This window comes from Hyla sarda, chromosome 4 (assembly GCF_029499605.1).
Source record: "Hyla sarda isolate aHylSar1 chromosome 4, aHylSar1.hap1, whole genome shotgun sequence".
Classification (NCBI taxonomy): domain Eukaryota; kingdom Metazoa; phylum Chordata; class Amphibia; order Anura; family Hylidae; genus Hyla; species Hyla sarda.
In genome coordinates this window covers 250,982,577-251,002,274 of record NC_079192.1, presented here as the reverse complement: position 1 = coordinate 251,002,274, position 19,698 = coordinate 250,982,577, and the positions used below count along the sequence as shown (strand labels likewise).

Genomic DNA, 19,698 nt, shown 5'->3' with positions numbered 1-19,698 from the left:
ATGATGTTTAAATAAAATATAATATCATAGGATGCTTTAGTTAACAGTTTTTATTCAATATATAAAATAATATAGATAAAATAGTATGTTGCACTATATATACTCTGGCACAAAATATAAAAAGTGATAAAATCCACTGGGCCCTAGTGGTGACACACCCCCTATATGTAAAAATCAGAAATGGTGAAAAAATCATGTAAAATAATGTCCAGCACTCCGGTCTGAAAGATTATTGAAAATCTGTGAAAATTATTAAAAGTCCTTTGCTGAGCGATGTTACAGTCTTGGCAAAAGGTATTGTAACAAATGATGTATCATTGCTGTTGTACTTAGTTGAGCTCAAACAGATAGTACTGCTGGTAGTATTGCTCACCTGCTCCTGTAGAACTCTGCGTACGATGTCCTCTATGTGTACCACGTGCGGGGGCGTTGGTAGAAGGTATCTCTGCTGGCAGAACGGATACCTTTGTGGGTGCGCTTGGCAGAGCGTCTCCCCTGACCTCCGCGCTGATGTTACAAAGCGGGTACCGCTGGATGGTACGGCGTCCCTCGTGGTGTAATGAATGGAGCCCTGGGCGGGTTCTCGGCTCAGATCGTGGCAAGCATAGAGAAAGTCCGGAACGGATTCAAAACTGAGGTTTTTCCGGTCTCAGTCTTTTCCAGGTACTGGTGCCAGATTCACACTTTATAGATGAGTGCGATAATATAAAATTGTCCTAGACGCGTTTCAGGGTTCTATTGCAGGTAACGCACGACCCATTCTTCAGTGGGGATTAAAAGCAAATATATGTCACAGCTTTTCCTATGGGTTATTTTTATATGGTGGTGCACATTTGGATAAAATTACATGTGGATCAAAACTAAAAACTGGCTTGGACTACATACCCCCTATGAGGATAGTATCCTAATTCACGTTATCTATGGCCCAATTCACATTGGGACATGGCATTTCTCATGTCTTGATTCACATTCTAAAATAAGAAATTTCATTAAATCATACTAATTACTTAAAAAGGGAGAGAGCAGCTTAGCAACAAAAATATACATGTAAATCTAGCTACAGCTGACAAACATTTCATTTTCATTTTTATTTTCAAATATTTATTTTTATTCTACTTGCATGTATATACACTATAATCTGTCTTTGTATATTTTTGTTGCTAAGCTGCTCTCTCCCTTTTTTAGTAATTAGTATGATTTAATTAAATTTCTTATTTTAGAATGTGAATCAAGACATGAGAAATGCCATGTCTCAATGTGAATTGGGCCATAGATAACGTGAATTAGGATACTATCCTCATAGGGGGTATGTAGTCCAAGCCAGTTTTTTGTTTTGACCCACATGTAATTATATCCAAATGTGCACCACCATATAAAAATGACCCATAGGAAAAGCTGTGACATATAATTGCTTTTAATCCCTACTGAAGAAAGGGTCGTGCGTTACCTGCAATAGAACCCTGAAACGCGTCTAGGACAATTTTATATTATCGCACTCATCTGGCACTCATCTGGCACCAGTACCTGGAAAAGACTGAGACCGGAAAAACCTCAGTTTTGAATCCGTTCCGGACTTTCTCTATGCTTGCCACGATCTGAGCTGAGAACCTGCTGTGAAAGATCCATCAGCTCACCCGCCCAGAACTCCATTCATTACACCACGAGGGACGCCATACCATCCAGCGGTACCCGCTTTGTAAGATCAGCACGGAGGTCAGGGGAGACGCTCTGCCAAGTGCACCCACAAAGGTATCCAAAGGTATGCCAGCAGAGATACCTTCTACCAACGCCTCCGCACGTGGTACACATAGAGGACATCATATGCAGAGTTCTACAGGAGCAGGTGAGCAATACTACCAGCAGTACTATCTGTTTGCGCTCAACTAAGAAACTGTATTTACCAGTTACAAGTTACAACAGCACTGATACATCATTTGTTACAATACCTTTTGCTGAGACTGTAACATCGCTCAGCAAAGGACTTTTAATAATTTTCACAGATTTTCAACAATCTTTCAGACCGAAATCTTTTAATTAGATCTCACATATAAGATCACCAGAGTGCTGGACATTATTCTACATTATTTTTTCACCATTTCTGATTTTTACATATAGGGGGTGTGTCACCACTAGGGCCCAGTGGTTTTCTTCATCCTTTTTATATTTTGTGCCAGAGTATATATAGTGCAACATACTATTTAATCTATATTATTTTATATATTGAATAAAAACTGTTAACTAAAGCATCCTATGATATTATATTTTATTTAAACATCATTATTTATCTTTTGGGGTAGAATCCGTGAGGATTGGTTATACATTTTGTATATTAGATTTGTAAATTACTTCTATTAAAAAATCTTAATCGTTTCAGTACTTATGAGCTTCTGAAGTTAAGCTTGTTCTTTTCTAAGTGCTCTCTGATGACACGTGTCTCGGGAACCGCCCAGTTAGAAGCAAATCTCCATAGCAAACCTCTTCTAAACTGGGCGTTTCCCGAGACACGTGTCATCAGAGAGCACTTAGACAGAGAAGAACAACCTTAACTTCAGAAGCTCATAAGTACTGAAAGGATTAAGATTTTTTTATAGAAGTAATTTACAAATCTGTTTAACTTTCTGGAGCCAGTTGATATATAAAAAAAATGTTTTTTCCTGGATAACCCCTTTAAGTCACGATACCATAAAGCAGTACTTGGCAGCACCATTTATCATTAGAGAATCCTGGGGGAGCATCTATCTTTTCTGCGCACCTGGTACGTACCATCCTCCGGGGTGTTCAAAAGGCTAGACCCATTGTCACACCTCATAGGTTACCAATTACAGGGTCATTATTCAGAAAGCTCTCCGCTCTCCTAGACAAAAATCTGTTTGCTCTGTTACGTAGTAGGGTTCTGAAAGCAGCTATTTATTTAGCATTCTATGGCTTTCTCCGACCAGGGGAACTCACTAGCAGTAACGCGGCTAAAGTGTCACTCCAAGTGGGCCATTTGCAGTTATTTCCCGAGCATGCACAACTCACACTAACTTCCTTCAAAACCTCATTGGGCAGCGCGGTAGTTCCTTATTTTACTACTGGACACGATTGGTGTCCAGTTGTGGTGCTCAGAGAATATATGCAATTTCGCAATAATCCATCAGAGTCCGATCCCCTATTACCTTTCCCCGACAAACCGTACACACTAGCAATTTCATCTCCCACATCCGCTCCCTGATCAAAGCTTTGGGTCTGGATGCCTCTAAATTTTCAGCTCACTCATTTAGGATAGGGGCGGCATCCTCAGCATCCAGCAACAATGTTCCTGCGCACATAGTTAAACGATTAGGCAGATGGAGGTCTGGTTGCTTTACTACTTATGTACATGATCCTCAGAATAAAATGATCACTGCTGTCAAATCACTTGTTTTCTAAATAAATTATTATTCCCTATGTATGCTGTTTTTACCCTTTAGGTGTACCCCAGATGGCGGCTTAGGCACACTACTAGCCGCAGTTAGTGTAGAGTTTAGGGATAGTCCATGTTAGTATGTCATAGGTGGGTGGGGTGGGTTTATTCAGGCAGAACACTCCTCCACTCACGTTGCTCACAGCGTTTCCCCACCCTTACCCCTCCTTTTTTCTCATTCAAGAGTCATTCTATCTCATGGGTATGCCCTCTTTAAGTGTACCCCAACAGCGGCTCGGGCACACCACTACAGTTAGTGTAGATTTTAGGGATAGTTCATATTAGTATGTCATGGGTGGGTGGGGTGGTTTCAAGCAGGCGGAATGCTTCAACCATAAATTTCAGTTTATTATTTGTTGACGGAAAAATACAGAAAGCTTTCACTCCAACTGCGATTTATTTCAGCCTGTAGAACTGATTTGGCTGCTTTTCCTAAAATGTCAAAATGGAATGAAGGTGCACCCTAAGATATCCCAGTATACATTTAAATGTATAATTATTTAATTTGGATGCTCAGTTAAAATCTAAGGCCAGACACAAGTGCAATATTCTTTCCATTTTGATACCTAGACACTGCACTCAGTATTGAAGTTTTGCTTCCTTCTCTCAAAATGGAACAGAATACAGGTTGCTTGACATTCTCATTAATATATGTGTATATATATATATATATATATATATATATATATATATATATTATAATTTTTTATTTTTTTTTTTGAGCCATGGGAAATATAAACTTCCTGTTGGATCCATTTCTGACTTTGGTACAAAAAAAAAAAAAAAAAAAAAAAACCTGCATCAAAAGCAGCAACAAAAACTTGAGAAGGCCATTTTGTATTTCACAGAATAAAAAACAGAATTTTTGTACATTCCTATTCCTACAGTATCTAAAGACCAAATCAAAATAAAAATCTCAGGCTAGGTTTCTACTTTTTTTTTTTTTGCCAGCGCTTTTTTGGCCCATAAAATTGCAGACAAAAACGCCAGAAAATCTGCCTTTTTGCGTTTTTTCTGGTGTTTGCCTTTGTGTGGAAATTGCGTTTTTTTCTCCTGCCAGTTTTTTCGTTCCTGTATTCACCTTTTTTTTTTTTTTACTCACATTGCGTTTTATTGGCATTTTTTCCCTCCCATGGACTTATATTTCAGTGAAAAAACACCATAGTCTTAATATGCGATTTTGAAAAACTGCCACTGAGCCCAAAATTGCAGAACAATACCAAAGAGAAGAGAAAAAAATGCCAAATAAAAAAGCCAAGTGAGTATGGCGCTTCATAAATCTCTATTAACTTGCAGCTTACATCTGGCCGCTGTGTTTAATTTTTTTTATTTTTTGACCCAAAAAATGATGTGCAGCGGTTTGGGCAAAAAAATAAATAAATAAATAAATAATTTATAAACCAAGAGGAAACAGCCTAAGAAATATTTACAGAATAAAGTTGGCAGGATGTTTGTCATTCAGCACCTGTCAATATAAGTGTTTTGTGTTAAATACAGCAGATTTTTTTTTAACCTCAGCTCAAAAACAACAATTGTATTTGCATGCAGTAAACATACTCATATCCACTACAGAATGAAAGGTATCTTGGCACAGAACCACTTTTACTAAAGCATTTATATTGAAATGTTACTTGATTTTATATGCTCTTTACCTTTCTTTCTAATATTGTGGGATAACCCTTTTATCCGGCTTTGCCTGAAGCTTTCTATATAATTTTTTATATATTTATTTTTACCTACTTTGTGTCTATATATAGTTGATTTCTTTGATATGTGTATTTTTATTTGCGATATACAACTTGTGTTAAAGATGTTGCTTCTAATCAAAACTAAGCCATCTTAAAATGATTTTAGCTTAGTGCATCATGATATTGCACTTTAAGCAAAGCCAGCGTACAACCCATTCAACTGGAATCTGTACAGTGGCATAAAAATACATATTGAAATAAAATCAGAAAGTCCTATTACACCAGGTAAGCTGTGAACGCTTCAGCACGAAAGTAATGAAATAAATCATTATTAATCAGTCCTGGCAAAGCTTGGAATATAAAATTTTACCTAAGCCACTACACTCGGGCTGATTTGCAAGTATGAAATGATCAATTGGAAGTTTGTGCTGGGAACCATGTCTCAATAATACGTTAAAGCAAAACGTTGTATTTATTCTGAATAATACAGAGACACCATAGTGTGGATTTCAGTGCAATTTTATTATTAGATGCAGCTTGTACTGCTGAAATACCATTATACCATAACAACTATGGGTTTAATAGAATTCAGTCATAATTATTACTTTAGAAACTTAAAAGAAATAAAATAATTATTAAAATAATAAATTAAGGGTTTGGTAACACATGAATATACGCTATAGAGTTTCCAAATCGGATTTGTGTGTAAAAAATCTGAAGTGCATAACAGTATCAACAATGTGGGTGGGCTTTTAAAGAAACCTCATTCATATGCTGCAGTAACTAATCCACAGATTATCCATGCACATATGACCTGTGTGAATTTCAAATTTGCAGCATGTCAATTTATTTAGAAGACTTTCCCTACTGACGTTAAAGGAGTACACCGGTGGAAAACATTTTTTTCTTCTTCTTCAAATCAACTGGTTGCAGAAAGTTAAGCAGATTTGTAAATTTCTTCTTTTTAACAATGTTAATCCTTACAGTAATTATCAGCTGCTGTATGCTACAGAGGAAGTCATTTTCTTTTTTAAATTTATTTTCTGTCTGACCACAGTGCTCTCTGCTGAAACCTCTGTCTGTGTCAGGAATTGTCAAGAGCAGGAGAGGTTTGCTATGGGGATTTGCTCCTACTCTAGACAGTTCCTGACACGGAAGGTGTCAGCGGAGAACACTGTGGTCAGACAGAAAAGAAATTCCTCTGTAGCATACATCAGCTGATAAGTACTGGAAAGATTAAGTTTTTTAATAGAAGTAATTTACAAATCTGTCCAACTCCCTGGAACCAGTTGATTTAAAAAAATAATAATATTTTTTTCCTCTCAGTTCTGAGTTTTCCTCAGAATTTCTGCTATTCCGCTCAAATTCCACTCAGAAAAGCAGACTGCAGTTATTTTGCAGTTTTGAGAAATGGGTCTCATAACAGAATTCTACAAAATTTAAAGAAGCCTTTCACAGAGGAATGTCTGTCACAGAAATCCCTCTGTGTGTATTAGATAGTGGAATCCCTGTTGAAGATAATGGGTTTTACATTATGCACTCTGGCCGCGCACGCTGGCCGTGAAAGCATGGTCCCCTTACCTGCTGCTGCCGGCGGGGCTGGGACTCGCATGCACCGTCTACGTGGTGCAAAGGTCTTTTTCAAGTTGGACTTACGTAGAGCGTATAACCTCATTCATATCCGCAAGGGAGATGAATGGAAAACGACCTTCAATACTCGTGACGGACATTTTGAGTATCTTGTAATGCCTTTGGTCTCTGCAATGCTCCAGCCGTTTTTCAAGAATTCGTCAATGATATCTTCCATGATTTTCTCTACACCTGTCTTGTTGTATACTTAGATGACATCCTGATCTTCTCTTCCAACTTAGAGGAGCATCGTACTTATGTTCGTCTGGTTCTTCAGCAACTACGGAAGAATCATCTCTACGCCAAACTGGAGAAATGCCTGTTCGAGAAATCTAGTCTTCCGTTTCTTGGCTACATTGTCTCTCATCAGGGCCTGCAGATAGATCCAGATAAATTGTCTGCAGTATTGGATTGGCTTTCTGGGATTCGCAAACTATTATCGTCAATTTATCCCACATTTTTCATCCTTGGTTGCTCCAATTGTGGCTCTCACTAAGAAGGCATCTAATCCTAAGTCTTGGTCTCAAGAGGCTGAAGAGGCCTTCTCCCGTTTAAAGTCTACGTTTGCTTCTGCTCCCATGCTTATAAGACCTGATCTGGAGAGGCTCTTTGCTTTGGAGGTTGTTGCCTCATCTATTGGAGTTGGTGCCGTTCAGAAAAATGCCAAAGGCAAGACTGTTACTTGTGGGTTCTTCTCCAAGACATTCTCTCCTGCTGAGAGGAATTACTCCATTGGAGATTGTGAACTCCTCGCTATCAAGCTAGCTTTGGAGGAATGGTGACATTTATTGGAAGGTTCTTCTCATCTGGTCAGCATCTACTCCGACCATAAGAATCTTCTATACCTTCAGTCTGCTCAGCATTTGAACCCCCGCCAGGCAAGGTGGTCACTGTTCTTTTCTAGGTTCAACTTCTTCATTCACTTCTGTCCAGCAGACAAGAAAATCTGGGCTGATGCTCTCTCCACACCCACCCAGGCATATTATTCCTCCTGATTCCTGGCGCTCCTGCCGAAATTCAGCAAGTTCCTCTGGGAAAATCCTTTGTGCCCACCAAATTGAGACGCAAGGTCCTGAAATGGGGTCATTCTTCCTTGACAGCAGGACATCCTGGAATACTCAAGACTCTACTTCTTATCTCCCGGCACTACTGGTGGTTTGAACGTGATGTTTCTGATTTTGTTCATTCCTGTGAAACTTGTGCCCGTGACAAAACTCCTTGACAGAGACCTGCAGGACTCTTACAGCCTTTACCCATTCCAGAGACTCCCTGTTCACATATCACCATGGATTTCATCACCGATTTGCCTCCATATCATAATAACACTGTCATCTGGGTCGTTGTGGATCGGTTTTCCAAGATGGCTCATTTAATTCCTCTACCAGGTCTTCCTTCTGCCCCGCAGCTAGCGAAGTACTTCTTGTCTTTCGTTTACATGTTCTTCCTCAGCATATCATTTTGGATCGAGGTGTGCAGTTTGTCTCTAAGTTCCGGCGAGCCCTTTGCAACCGTCTGGACATCACTCTGGACTTTTCCTCGGCCTACCACCTTCAGGGGGAGAGGGTCAATACAATCTTAGAGACTTATCTTCGGCATTTTGTTTTAGCTCGCCAAGAGGATTGGATCGACCTTCTTCCCTGGGCTGAATTCTCATATAATCATATGGAGTCTACGAGGTCGCCCCCCTTTTTTTGTTGTCCTACTCTTCATCTCCCAATTTCCTCCGGTGTGCCTGCTGTTGATGAGCTGGTCCATGACTTCTCTACCATCTGGCAACAGACCCGACAGTCATTATCCCAGGCTTCTTCCCGCATGAAGGTGCAAGGGGATAAAACTAGAAGATCTCCTCTGTCCTTCTCTCCTGGTGACATGTTGTGGCTGTCATCCAGGTACATCCGCTTCAAGATCCCCTGTTATAAGTTCGGTCCTCGCTACCTTGGTCCCTTCCAGATTCTAATAAAAATCAACCCTGTCTCATACAAATTCTGTCTACCTGCTATGTTACGTATTCCCAATTCCTTCCATGTCTCTCTCCTCAAGCCTCTTTTCATAAACCGGTTTCTCAGAAGAATGTTGTCCCCACACCCGTCTCTGGCTCTTCTGACATCTTCAAGGTTAAAGATATTCTTGCTAAAAAACTGTGAGAGGTAAACAATTTTTTTTTTGGTCGACTGGGAGGGTTACGGTCCTGAGGAGAGATCTAGGGAGCCTGAGGAGAATATCCTGGACCATGACCTTCTCAGGAGCTTTCTGACTCATAAAAGGAGGGGGAGACCAAACTGTTACGTTATGTGCTCCGACCACACACGCTGACCGTGAGCGCATGGTCCCATTACCTGCTGCTGCCGGCGGGGCTGGGACATGCATCGCGGGATGTGCCTGCATGTTATCCCCAGTCCGTCACTCACCTGGTGCTTCTCCTGCCCCCGTCTCTCTGCCCTGGCATGCATTTCCCCGTCCCCTAGGGCGCGCGTACGCCGGAGCTTTAAGATTTCACCCCTTAAGGACCCAGCCATTTTACACCTTAGGACCTGGCCATTTTATGCACAATTTTATGGTAACTTGCATCCTTTCTTGGTGAAAAATCCCCAAATTTGTTGAAAAATTTGAAAATGTTGCATTTTTCTAACTTTGAAGCTCTCTGCTTGTAAGGAAAATGGATATTCCAAATAATTTTTTTTTATTCACATATACAATATGTCTACTATATGTTTCCATCATAAAATTGACGTGTTTTTACTTTTGGAAGACACCAGAGGGCTTCAAAGTTCAGCAGCAATTTTCCAATTTTTCTCGAAATTTCCAAAATCACAAATTTTCAGGGACCAGTTCAGGTTTGCAGTGGATTTGAAGGGTCTTCATATTAGAAATACCCCACAAATGACCCCATTATAAAAACTGCACCCCCCAAAGTATTCAAAATGACATTCAGTCAGCATTTTAACCCTTTAGGTGTTTCACAGGAATAGCAGCAAAATTCACAATCTTCATTTTTTACACTCGCATGTTCTTGTAGACCAAATTTTTAAATTTTTACAAGGGGTAAAAGGAGAAAATGGATTGTTATTTTTGTAGCCCAATTTCTCTAGAATAACCACATACCTCATATGTCTATGTAAAGTGTTCGGCAGGCGCAGTAGAGGGCTCAGAAGCAAAGGAGTTTTTCTGAAATGGTTTTTGGGGGGCATGTTGCATTTAGGAAGCCCCTATGGTGCCAGAACAGCAAACCCCCCCCCCCATGGCATACCATTTTGGAAACTAGACCCCTTGAGGAACGTAACAAGGAATAAAGTGAGCCTTTATACCCCACAGGTGTTTCACAACTTTTGCATATGTAAAAAAAATCTATAATTTTTTTCACTAAAATGTGTGTTTCCCCCCAAATTTCACATTTTTGCAAGGGTTAATAGCAGAAAATACCCCCCAACATTTGTAACCCCATCTCTTCTGAGTATGGAGGTTCCCCATAAGTTGACCTGAAGTGCACTACGGGCGAACTACAATGCTCAGAAGAGAAGGAGTCATATTTGGCTTTTTTAGAGCAAATTTTGCTCGGGGGCATGTCGCATTTAGGAAGCCCCTATGGTGCCAGGACAGCAAAATAACCCCCCATGGCATACCATTTTGGAAACTAGACCCCTTGAGGAACGTAACAAGGGGTACAGTGAGCATTTACAACCCACTGGTGTCTGTCAGATCTTTGAAACAGTGGGCTGTACAAAATTTTTTATTTGCACAGCCCACTGTTCCAAAGCTCTGTCAGACACCAGTGGGGTGTAAATTCTCACTGCACCCCTCATTACATTCCGTGAGGGGTGTAGTTTCCGAAATGGGGTCACATGTGTTTTTTTTTTTTTTGCGTTTGTCAAAACCGCTGTAACAATCAGCCACCCCTGTGCAAATCACCTCAAATGTACATGGTGCACTCTCCCTTCTGGGCCTTGTTGTGTGCCCCCAGAGGACTTTGCGCCCACATATGGGGTAACTCCGTAGTCGGGAGAAATTGATTTACAAATTTTGGGGGGCTTTTTTCCCTTTTACCTCTTGTCAAAATGAAAAGTATACGGCAACACCAGCATGTTAGTGTAAAAAATTTATTTTTTTACACTAACATGCTGGTGTAGACCCCAACTTCACCTATTCATAAGGGGTGAAAGGAGAAAAAGCCCCCCAAAATTTGTTAGGCAATTTCTCCCGAGTACGGCGATACCCCATATGTGACCCTAAACTGTTGCCTTGAAATACGACAGGGCTCCAAAGTGAGAGCGCCATGCGCATTTGTGGCCTGAATTAGGGATTTGCATAGGGGTGGACATAGGGGTATTCTACGCCAGTGATTCCCAAACAGGGTGCCTCCAGCTGTTGCAAGACTCCCAGCATGCTTGGACAGTCAACGGCTGTCCGGCAATACTGGGAGTTGTTGTTTTGCAACAGCTGGAGGCTCCATTTTGAAAACAGTGGCGTACCAGACGTTGTTCATTTTTATTGGGGAGGGGGGCTGTGTAGGGGTATGTGTATATGTAGTGTTTTTTACTTTTTATTTTATTTTGTGTTAGTGTAGTGTAGTGTTTTTAAGGTACAGTCACACGGGCGGGGGATTACAGCGAGTTTCCCGCTGCGAGTTTGAGCTGCCGCGCAAAATTTGCTGCATCGCAAACTTGCAGCCTGATGCTCACTGTAAGCCCCCTGCCCATGTGAGTGTACCCTGTACATTCATAGGGGGGGACCTCCAGATGTTGCAAAACTACAACTCCCAGCATGCACAGTCTATCAGTGCATGCTGGTAGTTATAGCTTTGCAACAGCTGGAGGCACACGGGTTGGGAAACACTGAGTTAGGAAACAGACAATGTTTCCCAACCAGTGTGCCTCCAGTTGTTGCAAAACCACAACTCCCAAACATTATCAGGCATGCTGGGAGTAGTAGTTCGGCAATATCTTTAGAGCCAGATGTTGCCGAACTACAACTCCCAGCATGCTTGGAGTTGTAGTTTTGCAACATCTGGAGGACTACAGTTTGCAGACCACTAATACAGTGGTTCCCAATCTGTGCCCTTCCAAAACTGTCCAGGCATGCTGGGAGTTGTTGTTCTGCAACATCTGAAGGGTCAGATGTTACAGAACTACAACTCCCAGCATGCCTGGACAGTAAGGGCATGCTGAGGATGTGTAGTTTTGCAACATCTGGAAGGGCACAGTGGTCTCCAAACTGTGGAACTCCAGATGTTGCAAAACTGCAAGTCCCAGCATGGCCAGACGCCAAGGGCTGTCTGGGCATGCTGGGAGTTGTAGTATACAGGGTCCCATTACAGCAATGCATGTCGCTTTACGGCGACGTGCATTGCTGTAAAGGGCCCGACCGCGGCTGAAGATCCACTCACCTGTCGTCGCCGCCGCCATCTTCACACCGGGATCCGGGTCTTCAGGGACGAGGTAAGTACCGGGGCCGGTCCCTAGCACTCCCCCGTCCCCCGCTGCGTCCTCCGGTCTTCCTCCTGTCCTCTTCGGACTTTCAGGGGCCGGGCAGGACGGGAGGAAGTAACCGCCCCCCCCCCCCCCCTGCGATTGGTCGGTTAACTAACCAACGGATCGCAGGGGGATCGGAGGAGGTGGCAGGCTTGCCACCTCGCTCCTAGGCTCCGGCATGGTCTTGGCTGTCTGTGACAGCAGGGATCATGCAAAATTACCGGGCGGTCGGGTCCCAGAGACCCGATCAGCCCGGTATCGCCGCAGATCGCAAGGGCGATTTCCCTTTCCCTACATGGCCCCCCTCGGCGTTTGCCCTGGATGCCTGCTGAAGCATTTCAACAAACATCCGCTTCCGATCTCTGCCCGGCAAGCGACAGGGACCGGAAACCGCCAGGGTGTAAGTTTACGCCCTGGGTCCTTAAGTACCAGGGCGCCGGGGCGTAAAATTACGCCCTGGGTCCTGAACAGGTTAAAGGGCCAGTGCGCTCATTAGTGTAATTCACCTGTGGCTCATTGGTAAATTCCTCCACCTTCCTTCCCTGCCGGATCTTTGTTGCCTAGAGCCTGAGAGAAAGCATTCCTGTTATTGCCTAGCCTCTGATCCTTTGCTCTGTGACCTGACCTTGCTCCTTGCCGCCTGCCTACTGACCATTTGCTATGTTCCTGACTACGCTACTGTGCCGCCTGCCCTGACCTTCTGCTATCCTGACTATGCGCTGTCTTATCCCTCCTGTGCCTCGCATCTCCTCAGCCACCTGTGTGGTCGAACCATGCCAGGGGTAGCGACCTGAGTGCCGCCTGACGCAGCAAGTCCATCCCGCTTTGCAGTGGGCTCTGGTGAAAACCAGTGGCACCTTAGACTCTGCTCCCTGGTATGGTCCGAGTCATCTGCCACACAGGTCCAGCAGATCCACATCCACCATGGTTCCAGTCTTCTGAAACGTGAGTGTTACAATGGGCAGTAAATTTTGCAAAATGCCGCTGCAGAATTTTTCCACAGACATTCCGCCATGTGAGCATGGCCTAATAGGGAAGTATAAATATGAAGTACAAATCCAAAATAAAGTCTTGTTGTGGTGGATTTTACTGAGAAAATGCTGCACCTTTGCAGTAAAAACTGAAAACCCTTAAAAACTGAGCACGCTTTAAACACGGTGGGTCCTGAATGCTATTTGTTTTTTTTTTTCCCCCCTTATTTTCCCTTGTGAAAATGAAAAATTTGGGGTAAGACCAGCATTTTAGCAAAAAAATTTTTTTTTTTTAATTTTCCCTTCCAACTTTAATGAAAATTTGTCAAACACCTGTGGGGTGTTAAGGCTCACTATACCCCTTGATATGTTCCGTGATGGGTGTAGTTTCCAAAATGGGGTCACACGTGGGTATTTTTTTGGGGCGTTAATGTCAGAACCACTGTAAAATCAGTCACCACTGTGCAAAGCACCAATTTCAAATGAACATAGTGCGTTCTCCCTCCTGACACTTGTTTTGCATCCGCAGTGCATTTTATGCCCACATATCGGCTATCTCCATACTCAGGAGAAATTGCGTTACAATTTTTTTTCCTTTTACCTCTTGTCAAAATAAAAACTATGGGGCAACACCAGCATGTTAGTGTAACATTTTTAATTTTTTTACACTAACAGGCTGGTGTAGACCCTACTTTGTCTTTTTCATAAGGGGTAAAAGGAGAAAAAGCCCCCCAAAATTTGTAACGCAATTGCTCCCAAGTACAGAAATACCCCATATATGGCCCTAAACTGTTTCCTTAAAATATGACAGGGCTCCAAAGTGAGAGAGCGCCATGCACATTTGAAGACTAAATTAGGGATTGCATAGAGGTGGACATAGGGGTACGCAACTACAACTCCCAGCATAGAGAGACAGCCATTTGCTGTTCAAGCATGGTGGGAGTTGTAGCTTTGCAAGATATAGAGGGTCACGGTTTAGAAACCACCGCACAGTGATCTCCAAACTGTGGCCTTCCAGATATTGCAAAACTACAAATCCCAGCATGCCCAGACAGCAAACACTGTATAGTGGTTTCCAAACTGCAGCCCTCCAGATGTGGCTAGACAACTCACCGGCTCCTGTAGTCTGCACCAGGGAGCCAGCCACACGTCATCACCACCCGCTGCCGCCACCGATCGCCACCCGCTGCCACCGCCGGTGGTAAGCGACTGCCGGTCACAGGACAGTTCCCCGTTCTGACTACTGTGGGTGAGCAGAACGGGGGTACCAATCTTTAACCCCCCCACACCCCCAATCTGCTATTGGTTGGTTGCATCTATCCCTTCAGGGGGATCGTGGGTGTCTTGGACAGCCCTGATCCCCCTTATTTTCCTGGTCACCAGAGACCCATATGACCCGGAATCACCACAGATTTGCGGCGATCGCTGACATGTGGGGGCCTCAGGACGCCTCTCGGCGATGTGCCTGTTGAATGATTTCAGCAGGCATCCCGTTCCTGTCCCAGACTGGCTAGCGGTGGGGACCGAAATTCCAAAAGGGGTACCTTTATGCCCTCAATCCTTAAAGACTCTGAAACGGGGGCATACGGGTACGCCCTTCGTCCTTAAGAGGTTAAGGACCAGGCCAATTTTCCTTTCTGCACTTTCTTTTTTTCCTCCTTTCCTTCTAAAAATCATATCGCTTTCAATTTTGCACCTACAGGCCAATATAAGGGCTTGTTTTTTGCGCCTCCAATTGTACTTTGTAATGACATCAATCATTTAATAGTAAAATCTACTGCAAAACAAAACAATATATATTTGTGGGGTGAAATTGAGAAACCAAAATGCCATTGTGTAAGTTTTGGGGGCTTTCATTTCTACACAGTGCAATTTTTTGTAAAAATAACATCTTATCTTTATTCTGTAGGTCTATACGGTTATAAAGATACCCAATTTATGCAGGTTTTATTTTATTTTACTACTTCCAAAAAAAAAAATCCTAATTACATCCACCAAAATTAATATGTTTAAAATTGTCATCTTCTGACCCCTATAACTTTTTTATTTTTCCCGCATATGGTCTGTAGTTTTTATCGGTACCATTTTTGTTTTTATGGGACTTTTTGATCGTTTTTTATTCGATTTTTATGGTATATGAAGTGACAAAAATGCACAATTTTGGACTTTGGTATATTTTTTTTTAAGTGTGCCATTGACCGGGCCATTTAGCTAACCTAATATTTTAAGAGTTTGGACATTTATGCATGCGGCGGTACCACATATAATTATTTTTATTTTTTATTACATTATTTTATTTTAAAAAAATGGGAAAAGGGGGGTGATTTAAACTTTTAAGGCTTAAAGCAGCAGATCACCGAACAGACGACAAAGAGGCAGGTGAGGACCCTCTCATCATCCAGTAAGCTTATCGGGACATTGCAATTTTGTTGCAATGTCAGCTCCACTGACCTGCCAGGATAGTTTCCCTTTCATTTTAGATGCCAAAATCAACTTTGATTGTGGCATCTAAAGGGTTAATGCCAGCATTGGCCTGATCGGCAGTGCCTGGCATTAGCTGTGGGTTCTGGCTGCCCATTGAAACTGGGTCCCACAGGGTTTAACCCATTCTCCACTGGTGAGAATGGTTTAAACCCCGAAAACAGGACCAGGGCATACCTGTACGCCCTTAGTCCTGGACAAGTTAAGTAATAAAATAAAACATAAATTGGGTATCCTTGTAACCGTATGGACCTACAGAATAAAGATAAGGTGTCAATTTTACCAAAAAGTGCACTGCGTGGAAGCGAAAGCCCTAAAAATTAGCAAAATTACTTTTTTTTTTTGCCACAGATTATGTTATGAAATAAGTGATGTCATTACAAAGTACAATTGTTGATGCAAAAAGCAAGCCATTCCATGGGTCTGTAGGTTAAATTAAATTAAATGCTTTATGATTTTTAGAATGGGAGTACAAAAACAAAAGTGCAAAAATGGCCTTAAGGTGAAAATGGCAATTATGATGATGATTATTATTAATACTATTATTATCATTATTATCAATACTATTATATCTATTATTAATATAAAAATAATCCAAATTAAGAAGAAATAGCAACAGCTGTTTAGAATATATTTCTAGTAAGCATAATCAATCATTTAGATAATTCCCATTAGTTATACACTTAAAAAATAAAATATATTAAGCCTTAATATATTTTGTTAAGCAGTTACTACCATGACATCTGTGCCCCATTCTATCACTATTTATACTAGAGGTCGATGACATAAGGTTATCCAGCTGTTGTAGAAATCAAAATGCAAGAGGAAGCAGTCAGCGTTTGGAGACCAGATGGAGTGCCACAGGTTGGCCAAGTCTCATCTGTAGCTTCACTCCAACTACTACTGCTATGCAAATTCATTTTACTGGTTCATACTGGTTCAGTGTATTTAAAGTGAACCTGTCAGAAAATGATGCTGCCTTCTGTGATGGGCACATTTATTTCGCCCATATGTCACATATGTGAAAATATGCTATATTTTAGTTAAACAGTATTGGTGGCAGTATGCTGCGAGGACTGTGGAATAGGAGTTCAGGGAATTCATGAGCGGCAAGCTTCCTGCCTTCCTGCTACTTATCCACAGTTTTCTACATTCTACTGTATAGTAAGGATAATGATTTTGATCAGTGGGAGAGGGGTCCCTGCAGCAGACCCTCATAAATATATTAGCCTCTTAGTTCATAGCACTCAGAACAAGCTCCAAAAAATAAACTGCAATATATCTAAAATACATAGTGTTGTGTAGTTTTCTTTGTGGATTTTAATTCCCTACAAGTTTTTTTCCCACAGTATTTACTAAGGTTTCTCTACATTTTGCACTTTTCCCTACCTTTTACTTTTTTTTTTTACAAAGCTCTGAGCTGTGGGGTTTCCCTTAGATCAAATCTACCACATTTTTTTGTGGAAACCTTAGTAAATATGTTAGGATTTTTTGAAAATGTTGGGGACATGCCCCCTTTTTCAGTGGTCACACACCCTTTCCTGGCAGTCACACCCCTCTTTCAGGTTTTCTGAGTAAAATGGAGAGTTGGTTGGGTTTTTAAATTTTTTTGCGCCGAATCCTGGACAAAAAACATGTCAGGTTTACAATAGTAAATCAGGGCCAATGTTTCAACAGTAGTGACACATGTAGGGCCACCTTATCCAACTGATAAAGTAGGCACTTGCCCAAGGCTCACTATTTGAGGGGACCCAGCCAGCTAGGGGTGCTTCTGCTGTATACAGTGGTTTTTATTCTGTAACTGTATGGGAATATTATCCAGTCACTTTGTTAGTGTTCATGGTGTGGAGCAAATAATTACCCCCTGTATAGTGGGGTTATTGGTCTATGTATAGTGGTTTTTATTTCCTAACAGTATGATGGTATTATTAAGTCACTGCAGTATTAATATGTCATCTTGCAGTGAAGATTAACCTATGATAAAGTCTAGTTTACCCCCCCCCCCCCTCTGTATACCTTACTATCATATTTTTTTAATTTTTTTAAAGGTTTCCACACAGGTTTTTCTTTGGCGTTTTTTGGAATACTGCCACTGCAGTTTTTGAGCCAAAGTCAGAAGTGGATCCAGTAGGAATGAGAAGTATAAGTCCTTCCTTTATATTTCCTATAACATATGAATACACTTCTGGCTTTGGCTCAAAAACTGCAGTGGCAGTCCCCCCCCCCCCCAAAAAAAAAAAAAACGGCAGAAAAAAACCTGTGTGGAAAGCTAGCCCTAAGGTTCTGGACAGATGTGAAAAGCATTTATATTATTGTTGCTGTTCAATTTTTATGGTTCAAAAACACTCTCCAGTGTGCTCCATGAGCTCTATTTTCTTTCTGTACTTGTACACAGCCTATATGATCCTCCCTTGCAGACTGCCTTATACATGCTCTTCCCTCTCTTTCCAGCCTGTGTGAGCTTTCTTTTTGGTTTCTCTCCCATAAAACTGCAGCGGGGAGCTGTGTGGAGACAGACAGGAGTGTTGCAAACAGCAGCAACTATTTAAAGTGTCACCACATTATTTGTTAAGCTACTGTAGTTTGAGAAAGAGCTTGGTGAGTTGCTATGTCTCCACACAGCACCCAGTTTTTGTATAAACAGAAGAAAATAAAGTCATCACAAGTTCTACAGATGGTAAGTGCCGTTTTTACTTCTTCTACATGAGAATTTGTATCAGAGACTGTTCTTTATACAGAGCACCCTAACAAAGTGGAATACATGCATGTTTTCTTTTGCATCAGCTACACCCTTTCCAAATGTGAAATCCACCCTTTCCACAGGTATGAACTGTCTAGCATCATTATACATTTGTTTGTAGGCATGGGATATATCTGTGCATGCTCATACTGTCTTTACACTAGAAATCACAGAAGGCCATACTCACTGGTTACTGGTCCCATATTAGATGCTGGGCAGCCCTCCTGATCGAATAGTATTAAAATAGACATATACAACAAAAAGACATATAAAACTTGTGCTGCACACAAAAATAAGTCCTCAAGTCTGACTACAATAGCAAACATATAGCATTGTGGTATTATAATAGAAAGAGATTTAAAAAAAAAACTTGACACCTTGTTTACCCACATTAAACCTAATACACAAAGTTATGGTGGAGGTGAAGTTGATTAAAAAGAGATATAACTCACCCCGAACCATGGTCTGGATCATGAGATCCAGGCTGTATACTGGCACCATTGCTAATCCCCTCCTGTGCACTGGAGGCCGAGTCAGTATCAGGGCTTTCCTGCCTCCGTCTCCTTCTGTCTTACCACCTTTCTGCTCACAATAGCAAAGGGTCTATGAATATTTATGAGTTGGGCAGGCATATGAGAGCAGAAGGGGACAGAGGCAGGGGAGCACTGTATACCGGTTTTCTCCTCCATTGCGCAAGGGGATCAGCAATAGTGCCTCAATATAGCCTGGATCTCTGGAACAGAAGTATACCTGTATTAAATCTACTCTACCTGTACTATAACCGTTTATTGGGTTAAGTACGGGTAAACAAGGTGTCAGATTCACTTTAAACCTGCCTTTGTAGCAGAAACCCAGATGTATGGTCTCTTTTCTGTGATTTTGAGTAGTTTTGACTTTTCGCCTTTACTCTTTAGGCCATGTTTATATGGCCAAAAATGTGCCCATAGATGGCAATGCATTTCTGAGTGGAATCTACAGAAACATTTAACAGGTTCAAGAAACATCTGACACGGAAAACTGTGTGCACAGTGTAGCAGGATCCCATTGAAATCAAATTTTGCTCAGAAATTCCACCTTGTGAACATGGCCTTACTCTATTTGCTTGCTACTTTATTCTTTACTCTACCTTACAATGTATGAGCAGCGAGTATGGACACCAGGCACCAGTGATGAAGAAGCACATCATTACACTACTATAGTTCTCCAAATATAGAAATAACAAAGATGATATGCATATATATATATTATTCTATGTTACATCTAATTAAATAACAATATT

At 41.6% G+C, this 19,698-nt stretch overlaps 1 protein-coding gene across 1 annotated transcript in view; it reads right to left on the bottom strand.

The window, feature by feature from the left end:
* LOC130369128 (mitochondrial inner membrane protease subunit 2-like) overlaps positions 1-19,698 on the bottom strand; it is a 482,812-nt gene that overhangs the window by 315,800 nt on the left and 147,314 nt on the right. The window lies entirely within an intron of this gene.